The 20,509-nt window shown below is 41.6% G+C and overlaps 1 pseudogene; it reads left to right on the top strand.

Moving 5' to 3' along the window:
- Positions 1-3,205: 3,205 nt before the first annotated feature.
- On the top strand, positions 3,206-3,661 carry LOC114032660 (annotated as a pseudogene).
- The last annotated feature ends 16,848 nt before the right edge of the window (positions 3,662-20,509 follow it).

The following is a 20,509-nucleotide window of genomic DNA, read 5'->3' as shown; positions in this document are numbered from 1 at the left end:
GCATTGGATTTGGAGTTACGGGGACTGGGTTTGAAACCCAACTCTTTTTTTACTAACCTGTATGATAATAACTGAGGCAATCCCCCTTCCTGAGCCTCAGTTTCTCCATGTATAGATGAGATCATCTTTTACTCCTTGTAGGATGGCAAGTAGTAAATCCTGGTTCTGTCTGCTGAAGGCCAATGAGAATGAATCTAATGCTTTTTTTCTGACCAACATTTCATTTATTTTTTTAACATTGATTTAAAAAATTTCGGGTTTCAAATTCTCTTCCTCCTACTCCTCCCCCACACATTGAGGAGGCAAGCAATATAACACAGTTATGCTTGTGAAGTCTTGCAAAACATATTTCCATATTTAATACCTAATAATATCTAATTTTTACATGACCTTCCTCCAAGGGTTAAATTAGTGTTTTGGTGTGCTATGTCACTTTGCCAATTCACACTGAACTTGTAATCCACTAAAACCTCCAGGCCACTTCACTTAAACCATTGTTAGCCATGGATTCCCTATCTGGTACCTGTGCCATTGATTTTTTGAGCCCAAGCATGCAATTTTATGCTTATACCTATAAATTTCATACTAATAGATCATCCAGTAGTCTAGAATAGACTAATCTTTTTGCATACTGACTCTAGGCCTAGCCCCTAAAGTCATAGTTTAGCAGACTTTATCTGGGGCTTGAAGTATAGTCAGACTAAGATTTGGGGAGATTAGGGAGAACTGGGAAGACAGAGTGAGATGGGCAGAAGAAAGCAGAGAAGGTGAATTCCATGAACAAGATATGGAGTTGGAATGTGAGAGACATGTTTTCAGAGACAGCAAGAACAGTTTGTGAGAGAAGACTGGATGGATGGCTTCATCAAGATTAAGTCATACCATAGTACACTTATGTCCTTTTTTTAACAGTTATGTTAGACTTGGTAGATCAGAATGCTATATATCATCTATATAGATGTTAGTAAACTATTTGATAAAGTCATTTGTGTTATACTTGAGAATGATACAGAAATATGTAAGCGAGATAGTGTCCATTCAAAACCAGTTGAACGGCCAGACCAAGAGAACAGTTATTAATGCTTTCATGTCAAGTTGGGGAAGGGTCTTCAATGAGGTGCCCCAGGGATCTGTTCTAGTACCTGCACTGTTTCATATTTTCATCAGTAACTTAGACAAAAACATAAATGGCATGCTTATTGAATTTTCAGATGAACCAAAGCTGGGAGGTATAGTTAACACATTGGATAATAGAGTGAGGGTCCAAAATGATCTCTCTGGAATGACAGGCTCAAACATTGGACCAAATCTAAGGCAATGAAATTTTAGTAGCTTGATAAATGTAAAGTCTTAAACTTGAGGTTTTTTTTTTTTAAAAATCAGCTTCCCAAGTGCAATATCTGCAACATTTCTAGATACAGCTTTATCTAGAAAAGATTTGGTGGTTTTAGTGGGCCACAAGCCCAACTAGATTCATCAGTGTGATATGGAAACCATAAATGCCATTACAATCTTGGGAAAAATTAAGGAATAATCAGAACAAAGGAGGTTATATTTCCACTGTACTCTGACCTGGTCAGACCGTATACGAAGTATTGTGTTTAATTCTGCGTGCCATATTTTAAGGCAATCACTGAGCACTTGGAAAGTATACAGAGGAGAGCAACCAGGATAGTGAAGGGTTTTGAGTCCATGACATATAAGAATCAGTTGAAAGAATTGGGGGTGGGGGACGTTTAGCCTGGAGAAGAGAAAGTTCAGGGAGACATGATAATTGTCTTCAAGCACTTAAAAAATTGCCATATGGTAGAGGGATTAGACTTTTCCTGTTTGACCTCAGAGGGCAGAACTAAGAACAATGGGTAGGAGTTGAAGAAATCACTTTAGACTTGATGTCAGGAGATGCTTCTGAATTAGAGCTATCCAAAAGTAGGCTGGCTTCCCTCAGGATACAGCAGGCTCTCCATTTCTAGAGTTTTTCAAGCAGAACCTGGAAACTACTTGTCAGGCAGGCAGTAAAGGAGATTCTTGTTCTAATGTGGGTTAGACTAGAAAAATCACTGAGGTTCTTTTTAATGCTGAGATTTAGTGATTCCAAGAGCAGTACTCTCATATTTGAAGGGAATCTTGGAGCAGACTGTGGAAGGCCTCAAATGCCAGGCTAAGGAGTTATATGATTAAATGTAACTTGGCCCTCTTAAGAGAAACACAACTTTTTTTTTCTACTGGGCTTTTTTTCCAGGTAAGATTCCCCCAGATTCTCTAATTCACACCCCTTGAAGTGCCCTCAATTCGCCAGAAGATTAGACATCAAATGAAGAATCCAGAACCCTCAAAGTATTAGAAGCCACTGTAACATGGGGGAAAGTCAATGGACACTGGAGTCAGAGGACTAGGTTCAAATCTTGCCTTTTGCGTTCGTCTGTATGACCTTGGGAAAGTCATGACCTCCCCAGGGTTCATTTTTCTCACCTGTAAAATGAAGAGGTTGGACTGGATGACTTCTGACATCCCTTCTAGCTCCACATCTATGCTACTATGAGCCTTCAGAGGTCATTCTACGTGAATTCAATTGAACAAACTTTTACTGAGTGCCATCATTGTTCAAGGCCCCATGCACACACTAGTGATATGGAAATACAGTCTGTGCCTCAGAAAGCTTACAATCTGATTGTGGGAAGGAAGGGAGGAAAAAGTACACAAATAATTGCAGAGTGCTGATAGCAGAGATTCCCTATATCAATGAAATCACAGGTCTTGTTCAGAGCATAAGCCAGGTGGTGGTGGTGGTGATGATGATGATGACAAATCATTATTACTGATAACCCTTCATGTTTGCACAGTTTTACAATTTACAAAATCCTTTCCTATCCATGATCTCATTAGGATCTTCATAACAAAAGTAGGAGGGAGGGCAGGTATTTTTATCCTCATTTTAAAGATGTTTAAAAGATGATTAGGGAAAAAGTAAAAGAACCTATATGTTCTAAAATGTTTATAGAAGCTCTCTTTGTGGTGGCAAAGAATGGGAAATTGCAGGGACACCCATCAATTGGGGAATGGCTGAACAAGTTGTGTTATATGATTGTGATGTAATTCTACTATGCTATGAGAAATGATGAGTTTGATGGTCTCGGAAAAATCTGGAGAAGGAGCTGCGGCCTCCCCACCATCGGTCCCCATCCTTCGACCAGAAGCCTTGGAAATGGCGCCTTGCAAGGGGAAGGAAAAGAAGGAAGAGCAGGTCATCAGCCTTGGACCTCAAGTTGCAGAGGGAGAGAATGTGTTTAGTGTCTGCCATATCTTTGCTTCCTTCAGCGACACCTTTGTCCATGTGACTGATCTCTCTGGCAAAGAAACCATCTGCTAAGTGACTGGTGAGATGAAGGTCAAGGCTAACAAAGGCGAATCTTCTCCCTATGCTGCTGCGATGGCTGCTCAGGATGTTGCCCAGAGATGTAAAGAACTAGGCATCACTGCCCTTCATACCAAACTTTGGGCCACAGGGGGAAACAGGACTAAAACCCCTGGCCCTGGTGCACAGTCTGCCCTGAGAGCCCTGGCACGTTCTGGAATGAAAATTGGGTGGATCGAGGATGTCACTCTGATACCCTCTGATAGTACTCACAGAAAGAATGGTCACCGTGATCACCGTCTGTGAATATTGTCTGCTGGATTATTTTTGTCAATAAAATTGTCACAATGGTAAAAAAAGAGAAAGAAAGAAAAGAGCAGTCTTTAAAATGAAAGTAATAATCCTTACACTACTTATCTTACAGGGATTCTGTGAGGAAGGTGCTTTGTAAACTATGAAACATTGTAGAAATTGGAGTTATCTCTGTCAAGCACAGCAGTATGAATTTTTTTTTTTTTGGGCTAGGCAATGGGGTTAAGTGACTTGCCCAGGGTCACACAGACAGTAAGTATTATGTGTCTGAGGTTGGATTTGAACTCAGGTCCTTCTGAATCCAGGGCAAGTGCTTTATCCACTGCAGCAGGAATTTTTGAGGGGGTATAACATCCCTGCCCTCTCTTCTCTTGGTCCTAACTCTACATTGGTTTGCCTAGTCATGTCAATACAGTTTAGAACCCATATAACCATACGTGAAAAGCTTATTTCTTGTTTCAGTCTTGACCAAAGGGATAGAAATCTGAGGTCTAGGCCTTCTCATTCCTGAGGGGATTCTGGAAGCTCTAGACTCCATCAAAGTTGTTCTGGCTTCTAGAAATTGACTGGACTACTGGAAGCCACAGGGACACTTGGCACAATGGAGAACTTTGCCAAGAGACTAAAACTGCCGGCTGCACTTGGGAGCATGAGCCCCCCTCCCCACAGCCATATGTTTTACATCTCTGCTTCACGTCTCTTCTCTGATCCAATTATTAGTTGGTGGCATATTGTGTGTTATAGTCTTAGAGAGTTGCCTGGGACACGTAAAGCTCGTATGTATTAAAGGCAAAACTTGAACTCAGATCTTCTTCACTCCAAGGCTCACTCTTTTCACTACAAGCTGCCTTTGAATGTGCCTACTGTTCCCCCCCGCCAAAAAAAGGTGTTACAGCCTATCATTACAGACTAGCGAGTGCTTCTCTATTCCCTTTCGGCAACTGGAATAATAATTTCAGCATTAAAATTTGGAGGAAAAAATACACAGAACAAGACAAGTTCACAAGGGGCCCTGGGAAACACAGAGGATGGAATAATAAAAACAGTATTTGCATCATCCTTTAGGTTTTACAAAACACTTTCTCTCATTTGCTATTACTGGCCCCATTTTACAGATGAGGAAACTGAGGCTAGGTGAAATTAAGGGACTTTCCCAAGATCATATAGCTAATAAGAATCTGATGCAGGATATCAACTCAGATGTTCCTGACTCCAAGTTTAGTACCACTGTGATAACTAGATGTCTCAATTTTGTTATTATCTTATGAAAATTAATATACTCATTTTAAAAGTCAAAGCAGAATGCTGTGCAATTATGATGAACAAGCTTGACCCCACAGGAGAGGTATGAGAATGTATTTTCCTCCTTTATTTGCAGAGATAGGGGACCATGGGTGTGGAATACTGTATGCACCATCAGATTTGATTGATACGTTGCTCAATTTTTCTGAACTGCTTTCTTTTCTTAATTCTTCATTATAAGAGATGACTCTCTTAGTGGAAGAGATCAAAGACACATACTGGGAAAAGAAGATGATATAAAAAGAAAAGACAGTAATTTTTTTAAGCAAAACAGTAAAAAAAGTAATCATTTTTCAAGCAAACTAAGTGGAGTGTACAGTTTCACTTATGATCTTTTAAAATCTAGTGTTTGTGTATTTGAGTGCTTGGGGTTTTTTCTTGTTTTGCTTTTGTTTTGTTTTGTTTTGCTGCAAGTTATCAAATTTAAAAGAAAGCAACATTTTTTTAAAAAAGGGAAAAAAAGGTGACTGTTACTGAGACAGCTATTCCAAATTTTCATCAAATATGCCTCCCTTGACTTTCCCCTGGTGTTCCTAGTTTTGTTCTCTAGGGCAGAGGGGAGAGGAAGGGTACAATTTCTCTACCTTCTGACCACCCTTCAGGGATTCAGCCGTTAGAAAGGGAGGGACAAAAATGTAGATTTAGTCTGCTTTCTCTCAAGGTTATCATTTTGAAGACTTTCCAGCAGAGGGCGCCCGATCTCCATTAACTTTCTCTGACATTGCAGATCCAGAAAAGCATGCTGAGGGAAGAGAGTTTTGCAGGCTGCAGCTGAGAGATTGTACCAAGAAGAGAGGCTGGCCTCAGCTTTACATGTTCAAAGCCTAAAGGAATGCAAAAAGAATTCACAGTATATTCTTGTAGGGCAAGATTTTGAGACCCAAAATAGGCTCTTAAAACAGCAGAGTTCCAATCCAATCCAATTAAACATTAAGTACCTATGTGCCAGGCACTATACAGAGGGGCTGAGGATAGAATTAATAAAAAAGAAAGGCAGTCCTTGCCCTCAAGGAGCTTACATTCTAATGGGGTGGGAGAAGACAGAACACAAAAGGAGGCAGGAAAACATGGGGGTGGACACCAAGGGGTTCCTAGCATAGAGGCATCTTGTTCCATGGAGTTGAAACCAGGCAGAACAGCAGATGCAAAGTAGAGTGAGCTGCGACTCCAGTTTCTGCCCTCTTATAAAGGAAGGCATTGGGAGGAGTTGGAAGGATCATATATTTATATCTAGAAGGGACCTTAGAAGCCATCTAGCCCAACTACCTCAATTTACAGATAAGAAAACTGAGGACCAAAGAGATTAAACTTGCCCAAGGTCACCCAGGTAGTGAACAGTAGAGCTAGGATTCAAATCCAACTCCTCTAACTCTGAATCAGGACCTCTTTTCACTATATTATGCTGCTTCATGGGACCTTAGAACATGGAATATTAGTGCTGGAAAGAGACCCCAAAACATAGACTGTCAGAGTTGAGAGATACCTTGGAGATCATCTAGTTCAGTCCCCTTCATTTTATCTGGTAGGAAAATACAACCCAGATACTAATCCAAGATGGACTTTGCTCTAGCATTCCAGGTTCTAATCTATAAAATTCTATAGAGCTGACACCTTCAAATGCCAACGTGTTCCGTATGTCAAATACTTTACAAAGAAAACTGCCAGATGACTAAAAATACCAGCAGTCCCTATTGTTATGGTGCCTTGAAGGTTTACAAAGCCTTCTAAAAAAAACAAGAGCTCCATGAGATCATTGTGCACTTGTTTTACAAAGGAAGAAAATGAATTGACTTATCCAAGTAGTAAGTGTCAGAGCTGAGACTTGAACCAGTCTCTTTTTCTTAATGTGCAAAGCTATTTCTTTTCTTTTTTTTTTTTTTTTAGGCAATAGGGGTTAAGTGACTTGCCCAGTGTCACACAGCTAGTAAGTGTCAAGTGTTTGGTCTGAGGCTGGATTTGAACTCAGGTCCTCCTGACTTCAGGGCTGGTGCTCTATCCACTGCGCCACCTAGCTGCCCATGAAGCTATTTCCCTAGGTGGAACACACACTGATCTCATTGCCTTTGGATAGACAGTACCAAGTATGATTTGAGTTTTTTTAATAACTCAGTACCGTCCTTATCAATATTAATGTTAGTTGGGCTATCAATCAGTCAATAAACATTTGTGAAGTGCCTGCTATATGCCAGGCATTAAGTTAAGCACTAGGAATACAAATACAAAAGAGAAAGATAGTTCCTGTCCTCAAGGAATTTATAATCTAATGGAGAAAGACAATGCAGAAAAGGAAATTAAAAAGGGGTGTGGGGGAAGGGAAGGTACCTGGATTGACAGCATGATGGAGTACAGGTAGATGGACTGTGTGGGCATAGTAATATAGTGATGACCTTGAGGGTTACTGAAAAAATGACTATATTTGCCTCTACACTGAATGGTCCTAGATGGTTTGTTTCATTCATTCATTTATCTGTTAGTTTATTGAACAAACCTCTAATATACCTGGGAGCCTGTGCTGGAATCTATAGGGGTACACAAAGAGAAATGAGACAGAGCTCTTGTCCTCATGGAACTTGCAATCTAGTAGGATAAATTCCACATAGATCATCTAAATATAGGGAAAAAACTTTCTAACAATTCAAACTATCCCACAGTGGAATAGACTGCCCACAAAGATTGGACATCCCCTTGCTCTAGAGCCTTTAATATGGCAAGATCATGATGCCCTTCACCATCCTAGTGACCACCTTCCAGACACTTATCAATGTCCTTCCTGAGCTGGTTCCCAGAAAGGAAGACAACTCTTCAAATGGGTTTTGAGTACAATAGGGCTATCACTTTCCTAGACCTGGATACTGTGCCTCTCAACTCTAATGAAGCCTAGGATTGTGTTAGCATATTTTTTTTTTTGCTTAACCCAGTGTCCCAGTGCTTAGCACAGTGCCTGCTGTATAGTAGGTGCTTAACAAGAGGGAAAAAGCAATGGGGATGGCATAAAAAAATTTCCAGTAGAGACTGGCAATTGAATAGGGCTTTCATGGATTCTACAAGGGGAAGGTGGGGAGGGAGTATGTTCCAGAAATGGAGGACCTCTTTTGCCCAGGTGTGGAGGTAGGAAGTAGAATGTCAATCTAATCCAATCTAATAGATATTTATTAAGCACCTACTATGTGCCACACACGGGTGCTAACAATTTTTTAAAAGATAGTCCTTGCCCTCAAGGAGCTTACAATCTAATGGGGAGAGATAACCCATGAAAGGAGAAAGAAAAGCTAGAGTGAAGGAGAAATGGGGGGGCTGGGGTACCTGGTTAGGGGCATCTTGTTCCATGGAGTTGAAACCAGGCAGAGCAAAAGCTGTAGAATGAAGTGAGCTAAAATGTCTAGTTTCTGCCCTGCATAAAGGAAGGCATTGGAATGAGTTTGGTATTTTACCCTCCAGCCTTGCAGTCAGAGGGGACAGGAAGCTGAAGGAGGTAATGTCAGGTAAGTCTTGAGCTAGCAGCATGGTGATGAGATTAGAGATGATGAGTTTAACTTGGGAGGAACATCTCATTCCCTGGAGTTGAGACCAGCCAGAGCTGCAGATGCAGTGTGGAGTGACATCCAGCAACAGCTAGTGGACCAGTTTGTCTAGAACAGAAGTATACGAAGGAAAGAAAAGTGAAATGATGCTGGGAGAGTAGACAGCAGCTGGATCATGGTATGCTTCAAATAGTAGGCTGAGGAGCTCACATTTTCTCCCAGAGACAACAGGGAGCCACAGGAGGTGTTTGAGTGACTGTATATGTGTGTGTTGGGGATAGGATGATGTGGTCAGATCTCTGTTCTGGTGCTCATCTAGAGCAGAGGTTCCCAAACTTATTTGACCCACTTATCCACTTTGAAAAAATTACTCAGTGCCCCCCTGGAAATCTACTTTTTTTAATCCTTTAAAAAGTTTTTTTTTAATTTGTATAATTAATTTTTTAAATGATGCATCTTAAATTTAATAATTTATTGTAAATTTGTGAGTTTTTTCCTGCATTGAAATTTTGATGACGAAATATTGTGCCATGTAACCATATAGTATTGTATTGTAAACAAGTCATTACACACACACATTCCTGACGATGCACGCTGGACTTCCCAATAATACTCAACACACTCACCTGCCAACACTTGTTTGTTAAGACCTGTCTGTGGACTTGACCACTAATAGGTTATAACTTGCATTTTGTGTATTTATTTGGAAAATAGTATAATTACTATGACTTTAACTTTGTTACACAATAGATGAAACATGTATGAATGGTTTTTCAAAGATTTCTTCTCTTCTTTCATTATGCTTCCACTGCCCCCTTATTTTTATTCAACGTCCCCTGATTGCACCTGAGGCTACTACTGACTCCCCCCTTTCCCCCCTACCCCATCATTCCAGCGCCCCCCAGGGCCCACTTTGCGAATCTATGATAGAGTTTAGAGGATTCTATAATAACATGGAAGGATTGAGGGAAATTCAGAATGTTTTACAAGGCTGAAGAATCTTTTCTGAGCCAGTGGAAGCTCAGAGGAGAATTCCAGGTGTTCTTCCAGAATTCAAAAGACTCTACAAGATTGTAGAAGTGTACATGAGAATTCAGAAGCTTCTAAAAGAATGCAGAAGATTCCACAAGGATGTAGAAGGCTTGAATGGGATTCTAGATGCTCTTCCGAGATTCAGAAGATTCCCTAAGAATATGGAATGCTTGAGGAAAAGGAGGCAAAAAGGTTTTCTGTGATTGGGAAAGGCTACATGAGGTTGTAAACAGCTTTGAGCTAAGTGAGCTCATCTGCACTCCATATGGTATTTATTAAGTATGCATTTAACAGACCAGCTAGTAATCTTTAGTGCAACATGTGTAAAATGGGAACAAATTAACATTTTTATGAGATCTGTAACTTCAACATTTCCTGATGTCTGTGTGTTTAAATTTGCAATCTTAATGTTGCAGTTTGAGAGGCAGGGTTTCTCTTTTTTTGAATTTAATCACCCTGATGATTATAGTACCCAATTTATACCTCAGACACACTGCCAGGGCTTGAGCTGGTTTGGGAGGAGAAGATCAGAATGCAATGTGAGGGAGAAAGCCAACCCCAGCTTTTTAAGGCATAAAAAGATAAACAGAGAAAAAAAAATTCCCCGAGGGCAAGGGTGAAGAAGTTTCCAGCCAGGAATATAAAACACCACCAAGGTTTTAGGATTTCCACAGAGTCCTTTTTCAAAATCAGCATGCTGGTGATTTTCATTTGAAAGTTTTGTTCGCTTGAGCCCACCAGCCTTCCCAGAAAACAGCCAAAGGAAGGCTGTGCCAGGTGGCAAAAAGGGTGCTGAATTTGGAATCAGAAGGCCAACATTCAAGTTTTGGCTCTGACATCGATTCTCTGGGTGATTATAGGCAGATCGGTTTTCCTCTCAGAGCTGAAGCTTTCTCCTCTATCAGTGGAGAGGACCTGGACAGCTCGGGCATTCTTTGATTCTAAGGCGGGTCTCTGCCACGCCTAGTCTAGGGGAAGACAAGCCTGGAATGGATGTGGAGATTGCAAAGCACTCAATGCCATGCTGCTATCTTTCCACTGTAAAACACCTCTCTTTGAGTGTCGGACACATTAGCTCAGTGAACTGGAAGCTACTGCTAAGGAGGACAAGGTTTGACGCTCTGGGACAGTTACCTTTTCTCCTTCCTCTCTCACCAATCACAACCAGCCCAGTTCTCTCTGCTTGCCTTCAAAACTCTTCTCTGTCTGCTCCTCTTCATTCCCGCAGCTACTCTCCCAGTTCAGGGCTCCCCACCTCTCCCATGGATGATTGTAACAGCCTTCAATGGTCTCTCTGCCTCCAGCCTCTCCTATCCCATATACTCAATAAAATAGCCAATAAACACATATGAAGGGTCCTCTATAGACCAGGCACTGTGTAAAGCTCTGGGGATACAAAGAAAGTTAAAAGATAGTCTCTGCTCTCAGGGGGCTCTGTCTAATGGAGGAGACAAGCTATAAAAAACTACATACAAATAAGCTTTACAGGATAATTTGGAAATAATCAATAGAGGGAAGGCATTAGCATTCAGGGAGACCAGGAAAGGTTTCCTGTAGAAGGTGGAATTTTGGCTGTGACTTCAAGGAAGTCAGAGATGCCAAGAGGAAGAGATGAGGAGAGAGAGAATTCAGGGAAAGAAGATGGCTGGTGCAAATCCGGGAGTCAAGAGATGCAATGTCTTGTATGAAGAACAGCCAGCAGCCAATGTCACTGGATCAAAGACTATGTGTGGGGAGTAAGGTGTAAGTAAGGTTGGGAGGATAGGTTCTGAAGGGCTTTAAATGCCAAAGAGAGGGTTTTATATTGGCTCCTGAGGTTGACAGGGAGCCACTGGAGGGTACCGAGAGTGGGGATGACACGGTCAAACCTGCACTTTAGACAGATCACTTTGGCAGATGAGTGGAGGATGAACTGGAGTGACTTGTAGCAAGCAGACCAACCAGCAGGCTATTGCAATAGTCTAGGACTAAGGTAATAAGAATTTCCACCAGGGTGGTGACAGCGTCAGGGGAAAGCCATATAGGAGAGATACGTGAGATATTATGAAGGTAACATCAGTAGCAGGCAGCTAGGTGGTGCAGTAGACAGAATACCTGGCCTGCAGTAAGGAAGAATCCTCTTCTTTAGTTCAAATCCAGCCTTAGACACTTACTAGCTGTGTGACCCTGGACAAGTCATTTAACTCTGTTTGCTTCATTTTCCCCATCTGAAAATGAGCTGGAGGAGGAAGTGGCAAACCACTGCAGTATCTTTGCCAAGAAAACTCCCCAAAAAGGGGTCATGGAGAGTTGGACATGACTGAAAAAACTAAACAATAACAGAAGATCAGCAGACGTATATGAGATATATTATGAAGGCAAAATCGACAGGTTCTGTCAACACATTCGATTTGAGGAGCGAGAGAGTGAGGAGTCAAGGTTGCAAGCCTGGATGACTGGGAGGAAGATGACATTTTCGACAATAATGGTGAAATTAGGGAGTTGGGCAGGCAGTGGGAGAAAGATAATGAATTGAGTTTTGGTCATAATGACATTAACATACTACAGCCATCTTCCAAAAGTTAGGACTGGATCTCTGAATCATAGATTCAGAATTTGAAGGGACCTTAGAAGCTGTCTAGTTCAAACCCCCACCACACCACACTCCCTGCCCATTTTATAGCTAAGAAAATGGAAACCTAGAGTGGTTAAGTGACTTGCCCAAGGCCATCCATGTATCAAGCAACAGACTCAGGAACCTAATCCCTCTGACTCCAGATCTAACTTTTTCTAAGGCACCACACCATATGTCACTCCTCACTCTAACTCAATAGCATGTATTTCTTAAGCACTCAGTTGTATCCTTCCATCTTCACAGAATCATAGCATGTCAGAGCTAGAAGGGGCCTTAGAGACCGTGTAATCCATGGTGTAGAATACCTGAATCTTTACCTCATGCCTGGATGTGGGAGTCAATCATCACAAGATTACAACTTTAGAGCTGGAAAGGATTTTAGGAGGAAGATACTGAGGCCTAGAAAGGTGAAGGCTCTCCAAACTAGCAAATGGTGGAGCCATTGGGTTTACAAAAATGAAAAATGATGTCACCCCCCTGGGCCCCTGGAGAATGAAAGACAGATGCTCCACATGCAAAAATAACTATAGTACAAATGATTTTGATTTTTCATAAGACCTCTTGTTTCCTTGATGTGTATGTTTCCTTTATTGGTGCAGATTACAACTCTCTGGGCCTTCTCTCTTCTTGTTGATGGCCTTCCATAAACCATAGGATCACAGATTGATAGCTAGAAGGGGTCTTACAGATCATCATGTTCAGTGCTGGGCAGCTAGGTGGCGGGGGAAGCTAGGTAGCACAGTGGATAGAGTTCCAGGACTGGAATTGGGAAGACTCCTCTTCCTGAGTTCAAATCCAGGCTCAGATACTTACTGGCAGTGTGACCCTGGGCAAGTCACTTAACCCTGCTTGCCTCAGTTTCCTCATCTGTAAAATGAACTGGAGGAAAATGTTAAACCACTCCAGTATCTCTCCCAAGAAAACCCCAAATGGGGTCATGAAGAGTCCAACATGACTAAAGAACAAATTCAGAACCCTTTTTAATAGATGAAGAAACCGTGGCCCATCAGGTGAAGTAATTTGACCAAGGAGTAAGTGTCTGAGATAGGAGTTTAAACCACAGTCTGCTGAGACGAGGGCCAACCTTCTCATGCACCATTATGAACTGGGTTATACAGTATATATTCCTCTGCCTGCTCAGAGGAGCAGCCACGAAGACCAAGCAAACTGAACTGGGGATTTCCTAGAATTCCGGGGTTTGGAGAGGCCCAGGTACTGTCTGCTGGTTGCCTGGGCTTAGGAGAGATTGTGGGCATGAAGCTGCCCAGCAGATGGTTTGTTTGTTTGTTTATTCAAGTAGTAGCTAGACACCATGGTCCAGGGTGCTGGACCTCAAGACTAATGGAAAACTCCAGGCAAATAATTAGAAAAATGAAAACACTGAAAATTTAACCATCAGCTTTCACAAACCTATATGAGCTGGTTCCAGCACACTTCTAGTTTAGATAGGTTGAGTTTGAGGCTCTGAGGACAAACCCAAGTGGAGATATTCTGTAGGCTGTTGGAGTTACAGGCCTGGAGCTCAGAAGACAAGTCAGGTCTGGAGATAGAATTGGGAGTCATCTGCATAGAGAGAGTAGTTAAACTGGTGGAAGTGAGTGAGATCCCGAAGGAGAGAATACAGAGGGAAAAAAGGGATAATGACCTTGATGGATCAAACTGGATTGAAGGAAAGAGTTGTGGAGAGCCACTTTTGGTGATACCAAAAAGAAGAGAAAATAAAACAGAATAGAGCCATTGAAATAGTTTAAAATGTGCACATGAGAGAACAGAAAAGTGTTCAGAAGGAAGCCCAGACATGCAGAACAGTTTTGAAAGAAACAATTTGAATTTATTATATGCTTCCTTTAAACAGGCAAGTGATATAACATTCACAATTTTATATACAATCATCTTCTAGTGTTCTACTTTGTATTTGAAAATGATCCCGGGGGGTGAGGGAGCGTGTTTAAGTTCTAAATAAAAAAAAATAAGTGCTACCATAAAAGGAAGCAAAAAAGTAAGGCGAAAGAGAGATGGAAGGAGACCTGCCTTCTTCACAGACTGTGGCTCCTCTTTAGTTAGTGGAGAAGAGACTATCCTGAAGAAGGAGGTGGTCACCAGTGACAAAATTCATGGGTCAAAAGGGATAAGGGCTGAAAGAAGAACTTTGGATTTGGTGATTAGGGAAATTAATCAATCCACAAGCATTTATTAAGTACTTACTACATATGGGGCACTGGGCTAGATGTTGGAGATACAAAACCAAAAATAAAAACAGTCCGTACCCTCAAGGAGCTTACTGTCAATGGGGGAGATAATCATTGGTGATCTCAATGCCAATATTTGAAGTACAATTGGTGGGGGGGGGGTGGGGGGGGGGGGGGTGGGGGGGGGGAGGAAGGGCAGAGGTGTTGCTTAGAATTCAATGCACAAGGACCAGAAGACAAATTAAACTACGAGGAAGAGGAGGGACTGGGTGGAGATTTTTTTCTAATTAGCCTGAAGTGAATGAGAAAGATTAAATTGCAACTAGATGACCTAGGAAGGTCAAAGGAAGACTTTTGTATAATTGGAGAGACCAGGGAACAGGCCTCAGAATTCTCATGGAGACCCAAGAGACAAGGAAGAAATGCAGAGTGGATAGAAATGGGGGAGAGCACATTACCCAAACATGAGCTCAGCCTCAGGTTTCCTGGCTTTATAGCCAGTCTTCTTTTCTACTGGAATAACAGTAACTAATATTTATAGAGAGCTTTAAGGTTCACAAATTGCTTCGCATTTCTTATGTCATTGGATCCGCCTTAAATTCTAGTACCTTCCCACTATTGCTTATCTCCAATTTATCCTGTGTATAGCTCATTTGTATGTAGTTGTGTAGTTGTCTGCATGTTGTCTCCCCCTTAGACTGTAAGCTCCATGGGAGCAGGGACCATGTTTCACCTTTGTTGTATCCCGTGCTTAGCTTAGTACCTGACTTGTAGCAGGTACTTAGTTGAATGTTTATTAACTGACATCCTCACAACAATCAGTTGGTAGACTTAGGGTCACATAGCTAATAAATAAGTGCCTGAGGTAGGGTATGAACTCAGTTCTTCAAGATTCCAACTCTGAATCTACTTTGTCACTTAGCTGCCTCAAGAATACCTCCATTTTGTAAGAGTGGCCTTAATGAGTTCATATGAATCTCTAACATCTAAGACTGGAAGAGTATGCAGCTCCTTCAGCCTCTCCCTCTGATTGGCTTGTTCCTCTCAGAATCATGATTTTAAGGAGGATGCCCTGGCCAGTCGTATCTTCATCCCTGTCCTGGCTGCTCTCCTGACTCTCAGACTTTCTCTACCACGCCCCTGCATCAGACATTGTCATCTCCCCCTCCCCTTTTCCACTTCCTTTTATGTATTTTATCCCCCCAAGAGAATATAAGCTCCTTAAGAGCAGGGACTGTGTTTATTTGTGCTTGTATTTATGTTCCCAGTGATCAACACACTTCCTGGACCATAGTAAGTGCTTAATAAAAGCTTATTGACTTGACCCAGTCCTGTAGAAACCATCTTAGGAGAGGGCCAAGCCTGAAAACCAATTACTAAAACTCAGGTGCAAAGTCAGAGGGAGACCAAAGTGCTGATACCCAAGTATCCTTATATAGGAGCAGAGAATCTAAGAATTATAGTGATGTAGAAATAGCACTGGATTTGGAATCAGGAAAGATCTGGGTTCAAATCCTACCTCTCAGGTGATCTTATGGTCAGGGTAAATTCTAGAATCCAGAATAGGGATGAACCTGTAGGTGGGGGACCATCTGTGAGCATTATAAAGGCAAGGGGAAAGGGACCACACTCTACATAGGGCAACAGTGGGATGTAATGGCCAAAAAAGCTAACAGCATCTTGAGCTTCTTTAAGAGGGCCATGGCATTCAGGAATAAGGAAGTGACTGTCCTGCTGTCCTCTGCCCTGGTCAGATGACTCTGGAGCACTGTGTTCAGTCCTGGATACCCCATTTCAAGAAGGGCGTCAATAAAATGGAGAGCATCCACCAGGTCCTTGAGCTCCTGCCTTGTAAGAATCAGTTGAAGGAACCAGAGATGTTTTGCCTAGAGAGGAGAAGATTTGGAGGAACATGAGAGCTGTCTTCAAGTATGTAAAGGGCTGTTGTGGAAGAAGGGCTGGATTTGCTCTGGTTGGCCCTAGAGGAAAGTTAGGGAGAGCCAGATTTCAGCTCAACATCAGGAAAAACTTCTTCAGAGCGGGAACCACGCAAAAATGGATGCTCTGCCTTGGGGGTAGGGGTGGGAGTCGGGGTGTCTTACTGCAAGTCTTCAAGCAGAGGCTGAATGACCACGTATCAGCTACAGTGTAGAAGGGATTGAAGGGAAGTGAGTGGGTAAAGTTAGATTGGCTGTTGCATTCCAACTCTGAAATTTTGTAATTCAGTGAGCAAATGTCTAAGCTCCCAGTCCATTTGGTGATACCTGCATTTTGAGACTCAAATGGGAACTTGGAAAAGACTCCAAGGAGAAATTGATGGATGTCCAATGGTACAATTTCGGGAATGGTAGTTGAGAGGAAGCTATGGCAGAATAGTAACTGACATTTAGAAGGCACTTTAAGGTTTGCTAAGTGCTTTCCTTCTACACACGATCTTAACTGAGCCCCCAACTGAGTGGTAGATAGCATAGGTATTATTATCCCCAGTTTGCAGTGAATGAAACTAAGGCTCAGAGCCGTTGAGACAAGCCCACAGCCACTCAGCTTGTAAAGATCAGAGGCGAGATATGACTCCAAGCCTTCCCAATCCCAAGTGCAGCACTTGTCACCATACTACACTGTCTCCCAGAAAGAATTCTGTACTTAGAGTCAGGCTTGGGTCCCTATTTGAATTCTGACATAGAGTAACTGTCATGGGGAATGAATCACTCAACTTTCCTAAGCCTCAGTTTTCTCATCTCTAAAACTGGGAAAACATTACTTGAGTTGATTTGTGGCACTCACTTTCTAAACCACAAGGAACCATAAAACATGAGTTATCCCAAGTGCGTCCCAGTGATTCATGAGTCCAATCATCCAAGATCCCATGCCAGGAAATTCTAATGATTGGTTAGTGGCAAGAGTCCTGGATTTGGAATCAGAGGACACTTGGGCTTAATTCTGTGCCTCAATTTCTTCATCTGTAAAATGGAGAAATTGTACCTGATGTCCTCTAGGGTCAGCTTTCGAGTCCAGGATTTTGGATGATCAGAGCTCTACAAACTGAAAGAGGGTGCTCAGAGAACAGTGCATTCCCTATCACTGGAGGTCTTTAAGCAGAGGCTACTTGACCATTTGTTGGGGCTGAAAAAGGGAAGACAGGGAAAGATTGAGGGAATGCCTCGTTGGGAAGGGTTTTGCCCAGCTCAAAGTCAAGGAGGGGTAAATGAATACCTTGGAAAACAACTCTGATATGTTTTTTCTCCCATTGCTAGATGTTACTATTTTCTATTTTAGTAGCATTACTGGATGCTACTAAATTCCCTACTAAAGTTTTGGATTTAATTTTTTAAAATAGCTAACACATATAGTACTTTAAGATTTGCAAAGAGGATTTTTGTTTCACCACCCCCCATAAGGTACTGACTACAGTTATTCTTATTCCTATTTTATAAGTTAGGAGAGTGAGTCTCGTAGAGAAGTGACTCATCCATGTTGACAGAGTTAGTAAGTATAAGATGTGGGATTAGAACCTAGGGTCACCTGACTCTAATTCTAGCACTTTAACCATCACAGCAACCTTCTGTCACTTGGACTAAAGGGGAAAAAAGGTCTCCTTTCTCTTCCTAGATAAGAAGAGCTGGGGAAATCTGAGGACCCTAGAAGATGCTTGCTAAAATGATTTGAAGTACCCTGCCTTGAGAATCCCATAGATTCCACTCACTAACAAATCAGGCCAGAGAGTACGGCCATCATGTGCCCTCAGGGTTCTAGGGTTATCTCTGAGGGGTAGGGGGTTGCCTATTGAATACTACAGCTCAAGAATTCCCCTGGTGTGCTTTCCACCATGATTATTAGTCAGCCAGACTTAATCAGGTTTTTAAAAAGAGTATTTGTTATTGTGGTATAGTTGATACAAAATATCCTCCCCAAAAGTCTTACTCTCCCACTAGTACATAAAGAAAAAAAGTCCAATCCAGTCTAGGAAAAAGTTGGCTCACGCTCTCACAGAGCTCATATTTTAATGAAGGAGATAGCATTTATATATAAATATATATATAAAATGTATATATATATTTATATGTATATATGTGTATAGGTATAACCCTAGGAGTCACTATGCTAGGCTCATGGTCTGATGATACAAACCTCAAAGCCTCCAAGTTCTTAGTGATTCTGCCTTTGGAAATTATAGGACTGGCTCATAATTATGCCCCAAGTTAGAAAGAGTCCTGAATTAGGAAAGGTCACTTAATCCTATGTAGCTCCTAGAGCTGCCTCATGCCCTCATGCCACTAAAAAGGGGACTCAAGGAAATGCAAAGGATAAGTTAACCACAAATAAGAATAGACCAGTCAGATGCATAAAAGTACATGATTAGAAACAGATGTCAGTCACACCCAGCTGAAGTCATGTAGGGCAAAGGGGTAAGGACTGCCAGTTCTTCCATAGCTAATTTATTTTTTTAATCAATTTTTAATTTAATTTAATTTTTTATTTAAAGTTCTGAGTTCCAAATTCTATCCCTCCCTCTCTTCCCCCTCTCTGAAACAGCAAGCAATCAGATATAGGTTATACATGTTCAATAATGTAAAACATTTCCCTATTAGACATTTGGTACAAGAAGACTTCCACTCCAAATAGATAAAGGTTTATAAACTAAGGTTTCTTGAGTTGAATTGATGCAACCTTACCTGTCCTCTACTAAAGTCCTGCTCTGGTGTCTTACCGTGGCAGAGGTATTCCTGGGTTCTTGAAGTTTCTGCTGGTGGAGCCCAAGTTCTAGCAGATCCTATCAAGTTTAGAGGGTTTCAAGGCTGTGTGTCTGGGGTTGTACAACCAGGCTAGCTAAACGCAGAAAAGTTGATTACCAAAGTGTTGGTTTGAGTATCTAATGGAGTCCACTCCATTTTAGTGGGTTTTAGTGGACCACAGTAACTAGGAAAATATTCAACTCAGGTGCAGAGACATTGGGACCTTTGTCCATGGAGGCAAAAAACTGATGAAATCAAACTTTAGAGTGTTATATAAAGTGAGAAGAGTGGCCAAGATAATCTTTCTACCTTTAAAATGCTCTAATATTCCATGCTCTCCTATGGGTTCTGGGGCCAAAAGCCGTACTTAATTATAGACACATGCAGACAATATAGTGGCTAGCTGCTGTGTTTGGAAAGGGGGAAGAGAGAAACTGAGAGAGAGAGAGAGAGAGAGAGAGAAACTGCCTGCAGCTATTTCTAAGTGATAGATTTGGTTGAGGCTGGAATAAGAGCCTATCCCACCTGATGTAGACAATGGCACATGGTTGGGCTTTCCATGGATCAGGAGGGAACCAGAGACTTTTCTCTATAGCCTGTGAGAACGTGACATGGGACAGTATTGCTTCAGGGACCCAGAACTCTAACTGTGATTTAGCCTAGAAATCCAGATGAGGTCAGGCAAAGGAAGGAAAGGAAACACAGAGGGAGGAGACGTGCAAGGAGAAGAAATTGAAATTAGATGAAGCCAGAGAGAGACCTTTGAGATGGGAGCTATGAAAAAAGAGGGTAGGGAAGAACAGGAAAAAAAAAGGAGACATGACCACAGAGGTAAAGAAGGTGACAGAGAAAATAGAGAGACAGGTGGAGATATAGGGAGAACTGAGAGAGAGAGACAGAATGAAGTAAAAAACCAAGTGAACAGAGAAAATGAATAGGGTGACTGTGAAGGAAGAAAGAAAGAATAAAAATATCAACTAATATTTGTATAGCACTTCAAGTTTTCCAAAGTGCTTTCTTTAAGAGAGACAAAAAGAATGAAATAAAGATCACAAGCACATAAGATTTAGAGATGGAAGGGACTTCTGAAATCATTTCAGACTGAGTGACAGGGCATATGCCTATAGTCCCTGATGTTGGGGAAGTTGCAGATGGTGGTTGGCTTGAGTTTGGGAGTATTGAGTTCCAGTAGGGCTAAGGCAATCTGATGTCTGTGTTATGTGTGGTACCAAAATGGTGAGCTCCTGGGAGCAGAGAGATACTAGGATGCCTAAGAAGGGGTGAACCAGCCAAAGTCAGAAAAATGAAACAGGTCAAATCTTCCATACCTATCAATACTGGCATCAAGCTTGTAAGTAGACATTGCACTTCACCTTGGCTAAGTTAAGGAGAGAAAGGAAAGAAAAAGAAAGAAAGAAAGAAAGAAAGAAAGAAAGAAAGAAAGAAAGAAA

This window comes from Vombatus ursinus, unplaced genomic scaffold, assembly GCF_900497805.2.
Source record: "Vombatus ursinus unplaced genomic scaffold, bare-nosed wombat genome assembly UNPS02005659.1, whole genome shotgun sequence".
In the NCBI taxonomy this organism is placed as follows: domain Eukaryota; kingdom Metazoa; phylum Chordata; class Mammalia; order Diprotodontia; family Vombatidae; genus Vombatus; species Vombatus ursinus.
This window is presented reverse-complemented; position numbering and strand designations above follow the sequence as displayed.